A 17147-nucleotide genomic window follows, 5' to 3' on the forward strand; every position below is an offset into this window, starting at 1 on the left:
TACTCAACTGTGGTTTTGTAATGTGAAAACAGCTGTAGACAACATGTACATAGATAGGCATGGTTTTGTTCCAATACAACTTGAAAACAGGCAAGAAGCCAAACTTCTCCTATGACTTGAAGCATGTTGACCCCTGTTACAGAACAAAGAAAAATAATAGAGAAAACAAAAAAAGTCAAGAGCTGGCTTTTTCCAAAGAACAAAAATATTGATAAAAAGAGAGAGAGAGAGAGAGAGAGAGAATACACAAATTACCAAGATCAGGATTAAGAGAGGAGCCATCTCCACAGATCTTATAGGCATTAACATAATAATAAAGGGAAAATCTAGAAATAACAATAATTTGACTAATTCCCTGAAAAATGCAAATTACTAAAACTAACTCAAGAAGGTGTTCTGTTGAACATCTTTAAAAATCTAAGTCAAGTCAAGAAGTTGAATTAGTAACTAAAAATTTTCCACAAGCAAAGTTCAAATGCAAATGGATTCAGTAGTAGATAGTATCAAACATTTAGGAAAGAAAATGACATTGATCTTTTTTAAAAGCCTTTAAGAAAGCAGAGAAGAACGTTCCTCGACTCATTTTATGAGGACAGTATTATGTCGAAACCAAAGCGAAAGTGATCAAAAGAAACAAACAAACAAAAAACCAACAAAAATCCTCCTACAGACCAATATTCCTCATAAAGATATACCTAGTTCCTTATTAAAATATTAACAAATTGAATTCAACAACATACAAAAAGAATAGTACACCGTAACAAAGTGGGATTTATCCTTGGAATACAGTTATTTTAATGTCTATTTAACATCTGAAAATCACTTAAGGTTATAAACTTATTAATAAATATTAATAAAGAATTAAAATCACATGATCATCTCCATAGATGTTGAAAAGGCTTTGACAAAATTCAAATCAATGATAAAATCTCTCACTGAACCAACAACAGAGGGATATCCTCAAGCTGATATGGGCATCTATTAAAAACCTATAGTTAATATTACACTTAATGGTGAAAGACGGGATGTTTCAATCTAAGTTCAAAAAAAAAAAAGACTGCCAGCTCTCAGTGCCACTTTCTAACAATCTTCACCCTTGCCATCTGGTGACCCTGCTTTCAGACCTGGAAATTTTATTGTGTTACAGTAATAAATTTTCTGCATAGCCGAGGAGAGGATAAGAAATTTTACAGAGCAGTTACTTGAACTTTTACCTTGTACTAGGCACTATACTAATTTTTTACACGTACTATGTTTGTTAATTCTTAGACAAACTCTTAGAGACATAAAACCTCCTTTTTTTACATCTGGGAAAACAGATGCTCCCAAAAGTTAAGTGCTTTGCTTGAACTCATAAAACTTAACAAAAATGGCATGATAAAGGTGTCTAACGAGTTCATTCCTGTCATTTAGAATTGTGAATTTTCAAAACATTTTAATTGTGTTTATTTTATTGTTTTTTTAATAGTTAGAATATGTTAAAACTCTTTTCCTTCTCATAGCAAATAACTGCATAACTTTAAAAAGATCTTATTTAAATGACCACGGATTCTTTGAAAATTCCTATCAACTAACAGCAAACATTATTAATTGATATGGGCAATATATTATCTAGTTTCTCAAATGAGAAACATACATATTATAGAACTGCACTATAAATTTTAAAAAATAGCTTTTTAGTAGTCACTAGTACTAAATTTATCTTGTACATTCTCACATTCTGTATTTCCGGGCATTACTGATGGATCCTTTGTTTTGCTTCTGTATGAAATTTATTCTTCTCTAGGGAATATCCCACAGCTCTGATGAAGGTTCCGTGCTTCTCTGTGCTCATACACTTACTACTGCTTCTGTATCCCTCAGGGTGCAAATAAAAATAGGTTTATTGCTTTTCGGATAATACAGAGATTTAACATTTTATGGATTGGACTTTATGATTACATCCAACAAATACCACAGGGACTTTTCGCCCTATGTTGCTCAGCAGAAAAAAATACCTATTATTATTTCTACTCCATATGCTCAATTACTCATCTCTATTAATGGAGCAACCCTTCTCCAAACCAACTTTATTTCAGCATAACATTTTTTTAAAGCATCAGACCTGTACTTGATGTATTTTTCAGAGGAGCAAACCGATGAAGGATTCAATCTTAATTCTCACAGCTAATATGACCTGCACACTTTAATATATTCATCTAAAAGCTCTATGTGTGTGCACCAGAATGGTTTAGTAGACTGCTAAAGGTGAGCCATCTGCTGGCAAAAGAGAAGCCTTGTAGCAGAAATTGAGAGATCTGTCATGTGGGTGAACAAGGTAATGCCAGGCTACATCTGCTGAGAAACAATTAGAGGAAATAGCGGGTAAAGAGAATGAAGATGGGGCAACTAATACAGCTAATTAATATATCTGATAATATAACCTTATAATTTATAGAACTAAATTAAAAATAAATAAAAGTAAAAATGGGCAAATCCAAATTCACAGTGAGAGGTTTAATGCAATCATGTCAGTTTAGATAGAACATAAGAACAAAAACATTAATAAGCACATAGGAGATTTGACCAATCCAATTAATAAATTTGATTTAATTAACCTAAATAGAACACTGCATCCCAACACTGAAGGAAAAAATACTTTTAAGTTACGTATGAGTTATATGTCAAACCAAAAGACTATATGCCTGGTGATTAAGCAATTTCAAAAATTTAAAAGGGATAAAAGTATACAATATTATGTTCTTTTACTATAGTTGTGCTATTTTAGACAACAATAACAAAAACTAACTAGAAAAACCTCATGTATTTGGAATGTATGAAATATATGGGTCCAAGAAGAAAACATAATGAAACAGAGTATTTTAAAATTTTAATTATTATAAAAATAATACATATGAAAACATGAAATTCAAGTAAAGCCATGATTAGTTGAAAATCGATAGCCTTAAATACGTTAGGAAAGAAGAAAGACTTCTTTCGTAAGTAAATGAGCTAAGCATCCATCTCAAGAAGTTAAAAATGAACAGCAAAGAAAAGCAGAAGGAAGGGAAAAATTAAGATAATATTAGAAATTAATAATAAAAAGGAAATATACAACACAGGACAAACACAACAAAACCTTGGTTCATTAGGAAAATTAAAAAATTTGGTGCATATCTGGTGAGAATGATAAAAATAGAGAAAACATAAATAATATCAGTAATGAAAAGATGCATCACTGCAAATACTGCAGATAAGATAATATTTTAAAGGTATTATCAATAACTTTATGCAAATAATGTGAAAATTATACTTATATAACTGTATATACTCATAATCAATATTAACTCAAGATGAAATATAAAAACTGAAGTCATATTATTATTAAATACATTAAGATAGTAGTGCAGTCTATTTGCTCAATAAAAACTCAGTTCCTTAGTTGACTTTATTAGTAAACTATACAAATTTCTCAAAGAATATTTTCAATATTAAACAAACTTTTTCAAAAAATATAACAAAAGGAGGCATTTCAAAACTTGATTTATGAAACTATTATAACCTGTCCTAAAAACCTAAAAATATACACAATATACAAAAAATATATAAAGTTTTCACTCAGATATAGATACAAATATTTCTAAACAAAATATTAGCAAAGCTCCTTCTACCAGTTCAGAAAGAGTATAATAATTTTATACGATAAGTTTATACCTAAATGCAAGGTTTGTTTAATATTGGAAACCATTTACCATCAATCAATACATAAACAGATTATAGAGGATATAAATGTATAAATATATCAATGGATATAGAAAAACACTTAATAGGTTTTTTAAAAAGTATTACATCTTTTTAAAATAAATAATTTAGCATCATGGGGCCTCAAAGAGACCTTTTAATGTAAGTATTCTGCAATAAAATATAGAGCAAACTTCAAATTTAATGCCAAATCAATGAAAGCTATCGCAACTGCAGAAGTCCTATAAATCAAGGGAAAAGTGATAATTCAATAGGAAAAAGAGTTAAAATTTGAACAGACTCTTTATAGTAGGAAATTAAAACCAATATATATGAAAAAGTGATCAACTTTATTAATAATCAGTGATTTGAACATTACAGTCACAGTTCTACATGTGCCCTATTGGCAAAAAATATAACTCTGACAATATCAAGTGGTGGCAAGTATGTGGAGATGCAGAAACTCATACACTGCTATTAGAGTATATGGCATTATTTAGTGATTTAGAAGCTACCCATATTCTATGGCTTAGCAAGTCTGTTTCTATTAGATCCTGTCAAGAAATCTATGCACATTTTCACCAGGAAATTGTACAAGAATGTTCATCGCATCAATTCTCTTAATAACTGCAAACTAGAAAGAATTAAAGTGTCTGAAATATTAAAATGTGAAAACAAATTGCTGCATGAAAAATATTAAAAACAAGAAAAGTAGATAAAAACAGCTCAAACAGCAGTGTATGAAGTTATTAAACTCAAAGCTGAGCCAAAAACCCTAGACATGAAAAAAATCCATAGAGAATATCTTCATTCACGTAATGTTCAAACTGGGCAATAATTACTGCATTGTTCAGGGATAGCTACATAGCTGGTAAAAGTATGATGAAAGTAAAGTATGGCCACAAAAGTTAGAATTTGAGTACCTACTGAGGATCAAGAATTATAGGAAATACACAGTTAGGTGAGTTTAATGATCACATCAGAAGTCAAGAATCCCAGAGGATGCCGCCTTTTAACAGAAAAAAAAAAAAAAAAAAAAAAGTGAAGGAGATTTCTGGACTAAAAATTAGAAAGTATTATTCTTGCTGTTTGTTTCTGAAGCACAAGCCAAATGAGGCATACGCAGACTTGGAAATTCATAGCAGTAGAACACGCTGATTAAATGAGACAGCAATGAACAGCTACAACAGGTGCCCTCCTGCATTCATGGGAGGAAGAGGTCTATTTCTCTGCCAAAACCCAGAAGATTTTCTCTAAATGAATTGAACCATCTTCCTGTCACATATAGAGTGTCCTCGTGTGTGTGTGTGTGTGTGTGTGTGTGTGTGTGTGTGTGTGTGTGTGTGTGTGTGTGTGTGTGTGTGTGTGTGTGCATGGCAGAGCGGCGGTGGGGAGAGGGCACATTACTGGTATTCTTTTTTCAGCTATGAGTTCGAAGGTAAAGTCTGAAAGTCAAAGCAACTTGTCTACCTACGTAAAGATCCCAGTCGTCTTCTCAACAAAAAAGAGGGTGCCTTTCTTTTATTTGGTTTTTGAATCATGTGAATTTATTAGTTATTTTTTTAAAAAAATTTTTTAACACCATAAATTTTCTGTGTATCCTTCCAAGCCTTTGTTAAATTTTTTACATACATAAGTACTGAAATCTTAGTCTCCAGGTCTGCCTATGAAAACGCATAAATCCAGGGAGCAATACACCTAGGAGAGAAATAGTTGTGTCGTAAGGTTTGAATATGTTGGGTAAACGTAAAGTTCAATTATGTGTATGTATGGCAGTTACATATAAATTGGAAATCAATTGTTAAGTTGATTTCCAAAATGATTATACTAATTAGGATTCCTTTTAGCACTGTATGCTATCTTTTCAAAACTCCTTTTAATTTTTATTCATATTACGAGTGCAAAATGATATCTTGCATTTTTTTTTATTTTCAAAATATTTTATTTCATGCAAATTTCACATGGTACAAAAGTATTACATGCTTGAGCCTGTCTCCTAAATAGAAGGGTCTTTCAGTTCTTTAAGCCAACCTTACCTCAGAGGCAAAATATGGAAGGAACAAGTCATATACAGAAAATTGTCTTTTACAAGAACAAAAACATATGGACATTTTATATTTAGTATCGTTTAACAATCCAGTTTATGTTGACACATTTAGTTGTTAGGGGACACCCACTATGTTTACAAAAGATCCCAATAGACAGTCAGCAGACATTTTAACTCTTCAGGACAAACATCTGATTTAATTTTTTTTTTCTTGTACTTTTTGAAGATACTCCATTCGTAAATTCACGTTTGGTTGGCTGTGTTTAGTCTTGTTGCTCAATATTTTGAACATTTCCATTTTCTTCTTTTTGTAGCATCTTTGAGCTTCTTCTCTTGTTTTCTCCTCTCAAATTCCTGTTTCTTAGCAGCAACACTTAGCTTGCACCTGTTCATATTCTCCTTGTGCCTTTTTTTTTTAATGTTTTCTTTTTCTTTTTCTTTGAAAAGTGAAGGATTTCTGAAATACACACTTTATTGTTTTGTTGCATTGCTCTGGCTGAAGCTGGTCATGGCTACAGTGACCTTCACACAAATCCTGGTCAATGCTACGTCGTTCTTCATTCAGGCAAAGGCTGGCCGACTTTTATGAGTTCTTTCCTGAGTCTTTCTTCTTCAGCTAAATAGAGACGTTTCAAATGATCTGGGTATTCATCTGAGAATTGGGATTCCTGTGAGCCTTTTTTTCCTTCTATAGCAGTTTCTTGTAATTTTGCTGAATCTTCAGTTTTCTCTGAAATGCAAAGCCGTGTCCCTCGCGAATGCTCCCCAGGAAGGATGCACATGGTCAGGCCACCAAGTCCTTGTTTCACACTCTTACTCCTGAATCTGACCTGGAAACCCCTTGGCTCTGGCCCAAAAGCCCCCGTCTGCAACCTCACTGCTGGCCTCACAGCGTCCGATATCCTGTTATTTATGATTTCCTCATTATTTACGAATCTCTTCCTCCCGCATAGAATGAATATTATGCATACATGTTGAATTAACTGAATCCATCCTCAATATTTCTTATTTTTAATAATTTTATTTCTCTCTTCATCTTTTCCACTGAAATTCATGAAGAGTTAACTAATTTTCTAATTCCCTGATCTGGTTTTTTCACAGAGTCAATATGCTGTCCACTGGGCTTATTGCTTTTGCTTTTTAAACCCTGTTCGTGTTTTTCATAAAATAATGCTTTCCTGAAAATACAAAGTATATTATGTCCTTGTTTTGTTGTTTTTATTAGGTCATGTACTATGGCTACTTTGGTGGTGAGAGGAGAGCTTGCTAATTTACCTACAAGACATTTCATTGTTTGGATTACCTTATCTTTTGATGTACTGTATAGGTTTACTTTTCACTTATAAAGGAAGTCTGTACATGTACATGCCCAGATTTAAGAGAGGTTCATTTTATATTAGATGGATCATTGTTCAAAACTTTGATTTGGGAACAAATAGAAAGTAAGAATATTGATGTTTTATTGAATTTTAAAGAGACGTGGTTGGAAGTGCAAGATAGAGTTTTTAGTCCTATTGAAGATGTGTATAAATGCTGATGGAGGTAGTTGTATGGCAGGGATTGCTCATGTATTAAGTGTTTTCTTTTCCATGTTAGTCACCGTAGTTCATTCTCAGGTAGAGCAAAGACCGCTTCACTAAGTAGCAAAACTGCTCTCATCTTATTAATAGGACTCTTTCCTGATCTCCGGTCTTGATACAGACTTTGCTCAATTTAGCTTAGTTGTAATTTTTTTTTTTTTTCATTTTGCAAGGGGAAGCTATTTTCCAATGGGAAATTGGAAAGCAGTGGAATAAATGCATAGGCTCAATAATTGTCTATACCTTTTTGAAGCAGAATTTCTACAATAATAAAACATTTAAAATTCTCCAAGAAAAAGTGCTGTGTAGGTTTATTTTGTTATTCTACAACTGTAATCTAATTCTATTATACCTAAAACTCTAGCAATGTGCTGTAAAGCTTTAAAAATAATGCCTTTTGACATTGCCAATATTAGCCTCTTAAAAAAATCCATTTTGACTTCCTTTTGACATTGCTTTATTCCAGACCAATTACAAATAATGCAGCCTCAATGAGTTTTTAAAAGCTCTAACATACTATGAAGTGATGCAGAACAGAAATTAAAATTCATGCCTTAATTTTCCTTTTTATTTCTATAACTATGTATTCCTACCCGGTATGCTACTGAGACCTTAATATGAATAATCTCAAAATATTTTTCTCTATTTAAGGACTCTTTATTCTCTATTTAATGACTCTTTGTTATACTGGGGAAATAATACTGAAAATTAAACATCTACTATAAGTTATAATATTTCTATACAACTATCAGTGCCATATTTAGTCTCTATGGTAAATCCAGTGATACTCCCTCCCCTGACCCCTGGGGGGTAGTTAGGGTTCTCTTGACCAGTACGTTGGTCCTACCAAGAGGACTAAACAACAGGAGTTATGAGGACTAATTTCATTAAAGAGAAAGGCAAATTTCCTTTTCTTCTTTTGTTGATACCAATTTCTTTCCTTGCAAACACCCCTCCACCTTCCTCTCGTAAGAGTTTACTCTCTTTCCTATAGTGTAACGTACTGTATGGTTTAGCAGAAACTAACTTCACTCACCACCAACCACCCAGCAGTAGTCATTTTGACCTCACTAGTCAGTATCCAAATGCCCCCCAGGCCACGAGGAATGCTTAAGGAATAGAAATGTCACCAAAAGGAGGCAAATGGGAGCTCTCCCCATCTGGGATACAGTATTTCTTCCAGTGCTATTATGGAAGAAGCTTTCCATGTGCTGAGGTTGAAATGCTGTTAGGATTGAAATCTCAGGGTGCTGGGAACCATCGTGCAGATCACACAGAAAAAGTTGGTCTGAGAAGTGGAAGTTCAAAACTTTAACCTCTTGGATTAAACCAAGCCTGAACTAGGATATTTCGGGTTTTTTTGGGGGGGGGGCAAAAATACGTGTCCTTTAAACTTAAATAAGTTTGAATTACCTAACTCTCTTACTTAAACTGGAAGATTTCTAAACCACATGCTCTAACCTTGGCTTTGAGGCAGAACACACACACTCACACACACACACAAACGGGGGAAAATTCAGAGGAAAATGCATTCAGTTTCTATCACTGACTACACTCAGGTTTCCACAGAGCAAACAGCGTACCTTTTGAAAATGTAATTGCATTCATATGTTTTCCCTGTTAAAACTTTCAAATTCTTCTCACTGCTGTTAAAATAAGATCCAGTCTTCTTTTAACACCTGCCTACCACTCCACCATATCTCCTTCTGCCCCTGGTCTCTGTTCTGTTTCTCTATGGACATTCACTCCTACTTCAGGGCCCGTGGGATTACTTCCAATTATTTGTATGACCCCCCCCCCATTCTGGATAATTCAGCTCAGTTGTTATCTCATTATTAAGATTATCCTTGGTGAGTCTATCTAAATAACCCATAGTGACTATAGTTAATGATAATAAATAATGGATTGTATGCTTGAAATTTACTAAGAGAGTAGAATTTAAGTGTTCTCACCACACACACACACACACACACACGCACAAAAGGCAACTGTGTGAGATGAGGAATATGTGAATTAGCTTGATTGTGGAAATCTTTTCACTATATATATATATGTATCAAAACATCACATTATACAACTTAAATATACACAATTTTTATTTCTCACTTATACTTCAATAAAGCTGGAAAATAAAGTAAAATAAAATAAAATAACCAATGCAACCACTAACTCCTTAGTATATTTGTACATATCACTTTTACACTATGAAACAATCCATGTTCAATTATTGGCATTTTCTTATTTAAATCCATTTGCACCTGTATGAATGCGAGTGCCGTGAGAGCAGAGACCCTTTTGACTTTGCTCCTCACTGCATCCTCAGAGGTTACAACAGCGCCTGGCATAGAAACGCACCAAATCCAAAATTGTCGAGTAGATAAATATTTAAATAGCATTCCCCTTATTTTATTTTTGCTGAGGAATATTCTGTAATTCTAACATCATTCCTTTGTAGGGGATTGTCTTCTTTCTATCCAGCTCCTTTCAGGATCTCTCGGTCTCTGTCTCTTTCTCCTGCCTTTTCACCATTATGTGGCCAGTCATAAATTCTTTCTAGTTATCCAGCTTGAGCTAAATTCTCACGAACTCTGAAAAATTTGAAGCCAATAAATCTCTAAACAAGGCCTCTTGCCAAGTCTTTATATTTTATTTATTGAGATGCCAGTCAGATGTGTTTAAGATTTTCTTATTCTATCCTCCATGTCTCTTTGCTACTCTTCCATAGTTCTTATAGATATATATGTATCATATAAATATATATAACTATATATCTCCAATTAGCATCGACTTCTTTCTTCAATTGTACCTCATTTGCTGCTTATTGTATCATTCACATTTTGAAGTTTCATTTTCTTTGCCAATGTCTGTTTTTCTGGTCATTTCGTTTCCTCTCTAAGCTTATTGTTATTTTCTTAAGTAGTCCATATCCAGATATTTTATATTTTAACTGTAAAAAAAATACATTATCTGCAGTCCTTGGGAGTTTAATTCTACTATGGCTTGCTTTTGTTGCTTATATAGTCATGGTGGTTCTCTCTCTCATGCGTCTGGTGTTCTTTGGGAAGTCATATTTGATTTTTACTTGATACAGTCCTTCCGGCTATCAAGTGAGGCTCTACATGGAGAAACTATTCTTTAAAATGGGTTTACCTCTGCTTCTACCAGTAGAAAAGGGTGTGTTAGTCAACGTACAATTATCATAAAATAGATTATGCTGCAGTGGCAAGACATCCAAAATTCTCAGTTGTTTAAATAAAAAGGTCTATTTCTTCCTTAAACTACATGTCTGTTATGTATTTTCTGGGGCACTTACTCACTTTATCCCCCATCCCTTATACCAGCCTCTTTCTGGAACATTGTTGGTTATTGTAGACAGAGTAAAAGAAGTACCACTCCATTGTTCCCACACAGATCAGTCCCAGAGAACTAGAAACACGTTCCCCATGCCCTCAAACACAGAAAGAGCCAAAGAGTCATTACTCTCACTAAATGAACACCACCGGGGAGTGCCCCCTACCAGCCCAGAAACATGTGAAAACTTCACATTTCATTCAGTTGTTGTTTTGGTTTGGTTTGGTTTTTGCTGATCCAGAAATCCCTGCTCCTGTTTCCTTAATGTTCCAGGGAGCTCCGAAGCCCTGGACTCTTGCTTTTTCAGACCAGTGGCTGGTGTCTTGTTTCCCGTCTTGTGGAAGATCCTGATACTCCAATCTCAGCTTCTTCCCCTCCAGGACTCAACATCATCTGTGGGTTTCTTGGTTTATGTAACCCACAGAAACCCCCTCTACTTCTTAGAAGAACGTCAACTCTGCACACCAGAGAACTGGGGCAGAGCGAGGTTAAGTCGTTCTCTTAGGGTCTCCCAAGTATGTAATCCAGGAGCTGGGAAATGAGCCAAGGGGTTTCATTTGATTTGTTTGCTTGTTTATTTTGTTTATTTTTAATTCTAAACCCATTAGTTTTGCCATCTTATTACACTACTGCTGATGTAATATTTTATGCTTCCTTCAGGTATGTTTTTGATTTTTTTCTTCCTATTTAAAAATACTTCAACAATCCTTCAAGTAATGCATAATATAAAATTTCAAGTTACTTGTTGATATTTATGTCTTTTTTTATTATTAATTCTTACTGTCCCTTAACAACATCTATTTTTCCTAGCACTGAATAAAGGATCAGTACTTGTAATTTATGTTTCCACATCTTGAGAAAGATCTGGAGAAATATCTCCAACAATAAGTTTATGCTGTTATTATCTGGGTCTCCTCCATGTAAATACCTACATTTTTCTCTTTCTCCTCATTTAATTGCATGAGTTTGCCAAACTCCAACTATTCCTTCTTTTGTGGGACACATAATTAGAAGTCTCTTTTCCCTCAGGATATTATATCCCTCCATAATTGTAAGGACAAGATCATTCAGGATCTATATTGAAGATATAATTGTACCAAGACACATAGTACTTGAAGTCATTCCCACCTATATTTGACCTAATGTAGAATTTCCTTCATTGTCCCTCTAACAAATGAATTGAGAAATTGGTCTAAGACTGGAAGAGCTGCAGAAATCTTGGGAAAAACAGAAAAATCTCCACCAAAAAAAATGTTAACAAAAACAATAATATAAACATTTGGCCCAAAAAAAAGCCAATCAGGGAAAAAACGAGAGAAAAAATAAAGAATGTACACAATCTTATCCTCAGTAACATTTTTGATGTGTGTCCTTTGAATCAAGTAAAATGATCTCGGCTGCAACTAAGAGGCAGCAGCAGCTCAAATGACTGAAAGAGAATTAAGAGGTACAGTGTTACTAAATCTGCTCAAAGAGAGGACAGCATCTTCCAGGCTGCTTATCCAGTGACTGAAAGTAGGTACTTTGTTTGTGGCACGAATATTTAAAATTCTCTCTTCTTGCTGTTTTAAAATACGCAATGCATTATTGTTAACTATAGTCACCCTACTGTGTAATGGAATGGTAGAACTTATTCCTCCTTGACAGAGTTTGGATGTGTTGTCCTCGCCAAAACTCATGTGGAAATCTGATCCCCAATGTGGCAGCATTGGGAGCTCTTTGAGTCATGGGGGCGGATCCCTCATGAAAGGATTGGTGTTCTCCCTGGGGGAGGGGGGCTTGAGTGAGAGCTCGCTCTATTAGTTCCCACGAGAGCTGGTTGTTTAGAAGACCCTGGCGCAAGCGCGCGCGCTCTCTCTCTCTCTTTCTCTCTCTTTCCTATGATATCAACTTTTATAGATTCCACAAATGAGTGAGAGCATGTGGTGTGTGATAAATATCTAAGGTGATAGATATGCCAATTACCATAATTTGAATATTACACATTGTAGACATGTATTGAAATATCACATTGTATCCCATAAATATGTACAATTGTTATGTGTCAATTAAGAATTAATTAATTGATTGAAAAAAAAAAGTATGTACTTTTCTACTAGCAATTTTCATCACATTGGCTTAGCTTCCCTTGGGGTTTCAAGACAGCTACAGTGATTTCTGAACGTCACCCACAAACACAAAAGTATTACATTGAAAAAGAAGTACTCTTTCATCCTTCTAAGAACAAGAAAACATGTTCTGGAACCCACCAGGAGATGCCCCCTTATATCATTTATCAGAATTGAGTCAAATGTCAACTTCTAAACAAATCACTAGGAAAGGAAATAAGATTATAGTGTTAAGTCAGTAAAGCACGTGGCTATATAGTAGATGGTGAATTATCTGCAAAAAAAATTGGGGACACTGGTATGCCTTCTTCTACATCCCTCTAGGTTTTCTACATTAAAGCAAAATTTTGTTCTGTATCCTTCTTTGTAGTTTTCTCTTTTAAAAATGCCTACTATATTATAGGCATTTTCCATGTTTATGTAATTGCTGCATACAATTGTATTGCATGGAAGTTCCAAAATTTATAGAAGTAATGTCCTATTTATAGGATTAATGTTCTATTGATAGGCATTTAGATTGCGCCGTGCCATGAAGACTGTAATACACAGACAAAGAATGAATGTTGAATAAGTAGATGGATGATAGTTAGATTACATAGATTAAAAAATAGATAGATGAAAGATGAATAGATAGGTAGATGGTAGATAGATAAAACTGTAGTAATATTGGAACTTTCCTTCCAGAACACCTGTGGGTAGGAATTAAGTGTTTAAAATAAGTGTATACTTTTTTTTTTTCTGAGTCACAACTAGCTATATCCTATACATTTTGCTATGTACTATTTTTGTTTTCTCTAATTAGTAAAGAGCCAGTAATTGCAGTTTTGATTTTCTCTTTGACACATGATATTTAGAATATTTTTAAAATTGCTGTGTTTATTGCTTTTCAATGTTAAATATTTACTTTTTCTATTTATTTTCAGATTTATTACAGGAAGTATAGAGGCAAAGGAAATGGCCCATACAATTTATGCTTTGAAAATTTTATTGGCATTTCCTTTGTGGCATGACATACATTAATTTTGAAATTATCAACTGACACAGAAAAAAAAATGTGCATTTGTTCTAGCATAGAAATGTTTAATTAAATATATCAGGTTAACCTTAATTTGTATAGAAATTAGATCTTTTATATTTTTGAAAACTGGATTTGAAATATTAGAGGGAAACTATTTTGCAGTATATATTGTGGTAGAATTTTTTAACACATAAAGGTCCTCAATAGTTCCAGCTTCATTGTCAGTGGTACACTGTAGAAAATACACTGATTGACTTTGTCTTATTTAACGCTTCTAGTTTTGGATTCCATGTCGTCTGCTATTATGGTGGATTGGAAAAAGTGGGACCATCAGAGGTCTTATGGCTACTTCAGCCAATAGAGTTTGATAGAAATGATACTATGTGACTTCTGAACTAGGTCCTAAAAAGCCCTGCAGCTGCTGCCTGGTTTCATGAAATGTTTGCTCTCAGAACTCTCTGTCTCATAATTCAGCAGTCCTAGTGCCAGAAGCCCAAGCCATATGATGAGGCCATACATAGGTCCATCAGTAGACAATCCCAGTTAAACCAAGCTTTTCAGTCCTCCCAGCCCAGGCTCTGTATATGTGAGTGAAGGAGACTCCAGATGATGGCTGGTCCTAAGCTTATGAATGACTTCCAGCCATTCAGATTGTTATGGACTGAATGTTTGAGCCCTCCCCACAAACCAAATTCTTATGTTGAAATTCTAGCCCCCAAGGTGATGGTATTTGGCGGTGGGATCTTTGGAAGATAATTAGGTCATAAGTGTGAAGCCCTCATGAATGGGATTGGTGCCCTTATAAGAAGAGGCTAGAGAGCTAGCTAGCTCTCTTTCTGCCATGTAAGACTGCAAAGAAATCAGCCTTCTGCAGCCTGGCAGAGGACACCCATAGCCTCCAGAACAGCGAGAAATTCATTCCATTGTTGATAGGCCACCCAATTTATAACGTGTTATTACAGCAGCCTAAACAAAATAAGAAGCAGATCTTCCCACTAAGGCCCCAGACATTATGGAACTTAGATGAGTCAGACTTCCTGTGCCTTACCATGGCTGACCACAGAGCCTGCAGAAATGTTTGTTGCTTATGCCATTAAGTTGGGGTGATTTGTTATGCATCAGTAGTAATGGGTGTAGGCACTAATCTTGGATGCCCTGCTTTAGTATCACTCACATGTGCCTCATAAAACTTATTTACCTTTTTACAATTAATGTTTTAGCATTTTAGGCCTAGCTCTTAAGAAAACCATATAGCTTTATATCTATTTAAAATTGCTATAATTTTTTTATTTTGGGTTTAGTAGGTCAGATTTTGTACTTGATAATGTCTCTCAATGTAACTACATGATTTTTAACTGATATACACATTTGGAGGGTTGTGAAGTTTCTTATGTGTATTGAATATTGCCCTTGTTCAACACCATTTGAAATTTGTTAGCTTTTATTCATAATTTTGAAAATAATAGGAAGATAATATATGTCTACTTCATTTTCCAGTTATTTTCATTCTTAATCTGCCCTAAAAATATGATCTGTCCTTCCCAGACCCTAACAGTAATTTCTCTATCTTTGCATCTATGGGGTAGTGTAGGTGGTCAGAGAGGTAAAGATGGTCCTGGGGTAGCTCATGGCCTTTCACCTTTTCCTATTCTCACAGAGGCTGTAATAGGTATAGCTGAAATAACTTTTAAATCCAGGAATTGTAAACTGAAGATTGTAAGAACTTTCTTTAAAACTACCACAGGCCAAATTTTTATTGAGATTTATGATTTTTTTTTCAATTTACTTTATGGTTTGTAATCTATTTGGCTCACTTTTCTTTTTTTGGTCAATGATAGTAATTTATATATTCTTTCAATGCTATGCATTTCATCACGATATTAAAACATAATTATTATAGAACTTTATCTGATACCCTCTTGTGAATTATAACCACTTTCTCATTGTCAGTATTGTTTAAATTAAACGTGTTTCTATTTTATTGGTTTGTTGAAAAAACTAATTCCTTTATCAATTCTATTCTTTGTGTTGTTTTCTAAACAATTTCTTTCTCTTCTTCTGTTTAATAATTTACTTCTTTTGTTTCCTTGGGATTATTTTACTGTGCTTTATGTTTTTATTTTCATTGTCTTACTCAAAAACAAAACAGTTTTTGGACATGAATCTTCTCTGAAACTGTTTTCTTTATTTAAGATTATTTTTTAATATTTAGACTCCCTCTTTATTTTACATCTGCCTTAGTTGGCTTATGTGAATGTCTGAGAAAAAATTTTCTGAGCTTTAGCTTTGATGCTTCTGTCTGCTCTTTAGGTAAGAAGCCTAAAGCTGAATTCACGAGTTTTGATCTTGCTTGCTATATTTGGGGTTCTGAATGAACTGCTGGGATTGTGCGTGTGTGGGGTTCACGTACTGTGAATAAAATGCTCTTGATGTGGAGCTGTGTGTCCAAGTGGGCATGAACTTTGGGGGCAAAGTGTGACTTATTTGAAGTTGTTTACTACTCACCTCCTACTGGGTAGTTTCAAGACCTCCTCTGGCATAGGTATCTTTCTAATGAGACTTCCTTTGGATTGGCAGCAGCCTGAAGGAACTTCACACAGCCTGAGGCAGCCATCCTGCTTGAAACTGATATTTTGACATTAAGCTCTTTCCAAGAGATTCTCAAATAATTTTTGCATATTTTGTACCACTATGCTCTGGATACTCAAGTACAGATCCAGAAGGATTGTTTAATCCAGTGTTAAGTGCAGAAGCACTTTCTTAGGAGGGATTTTGCACAGCTGTTTGATGGAACATATTGGCCTCAAACAATAGCTTAAGACTGGAAGATAAGACTGATTTTAAATTAAGCTCCAAGGAGTTGTTTGAAAAAGCAGAACAAGTTCACAACACGAGCAACTCAGGGGTAATATCTTAACCTTTGCAGAATCAATTTCTGAAGATTTGGGTGATCTGAGGACAGCATTATCATGACAGAGGGGGTTAGAGGACAACCTCAGAGAGTCTGTAGAGAGATGGCCAGGGTAGCAACATCTGGAGCCAGTGAATATATGAAACCACATGGGCAAAGCCAGGGTCACCATATACATAGATAAGAACATTCTTACAGAAGTGCAATAAACAGTGTTAGGTAGAGTTCATTAAACATCCCAGAATTCAGGAGGAAGCCTGTTAGGGACTAAATGGAGAAAGCATATCATTAATCCGGGTAAAACCGGGTTAAAGTTAGGGTAACTTTAAGGTCTGCAGGTAAAATGGATGTCATAGGTCAAGGTCAAGGGCAATGTTCTACTTCTCTAAGGCCTTGCATCCTTAGCAGAACT

General features: G+C 34.5%; 1 pseudogene; it reads right to left on the reverse strand.

Moving 5' to 3' along the window:
- Window positions 1–5963: 5963 nt before the first annotated feature.
- Window positions 5964–17147, reverse strand: part of LOC134370847 (thyroid transcription factor 1-associated protein 26-like) — a 36746-nt pseudogene continuing 25562 nt past the window's right edge.

The sequence above is a fragment of the Cynocephalus volans genome, chromosome 2 (assembly GCF_027409185.1).
Source record: "Cynocephalus volans isolate mCynVol1 chromosome 2, mCynVol1.pri, whole genome shotgun sequence".
Lineage (NCBI taxonomy): Eukaryota > Metazoa > Chordata > Mammalia > Dermoptera > Cynocephalidae > Cynocephalus > Cynocephalus volans.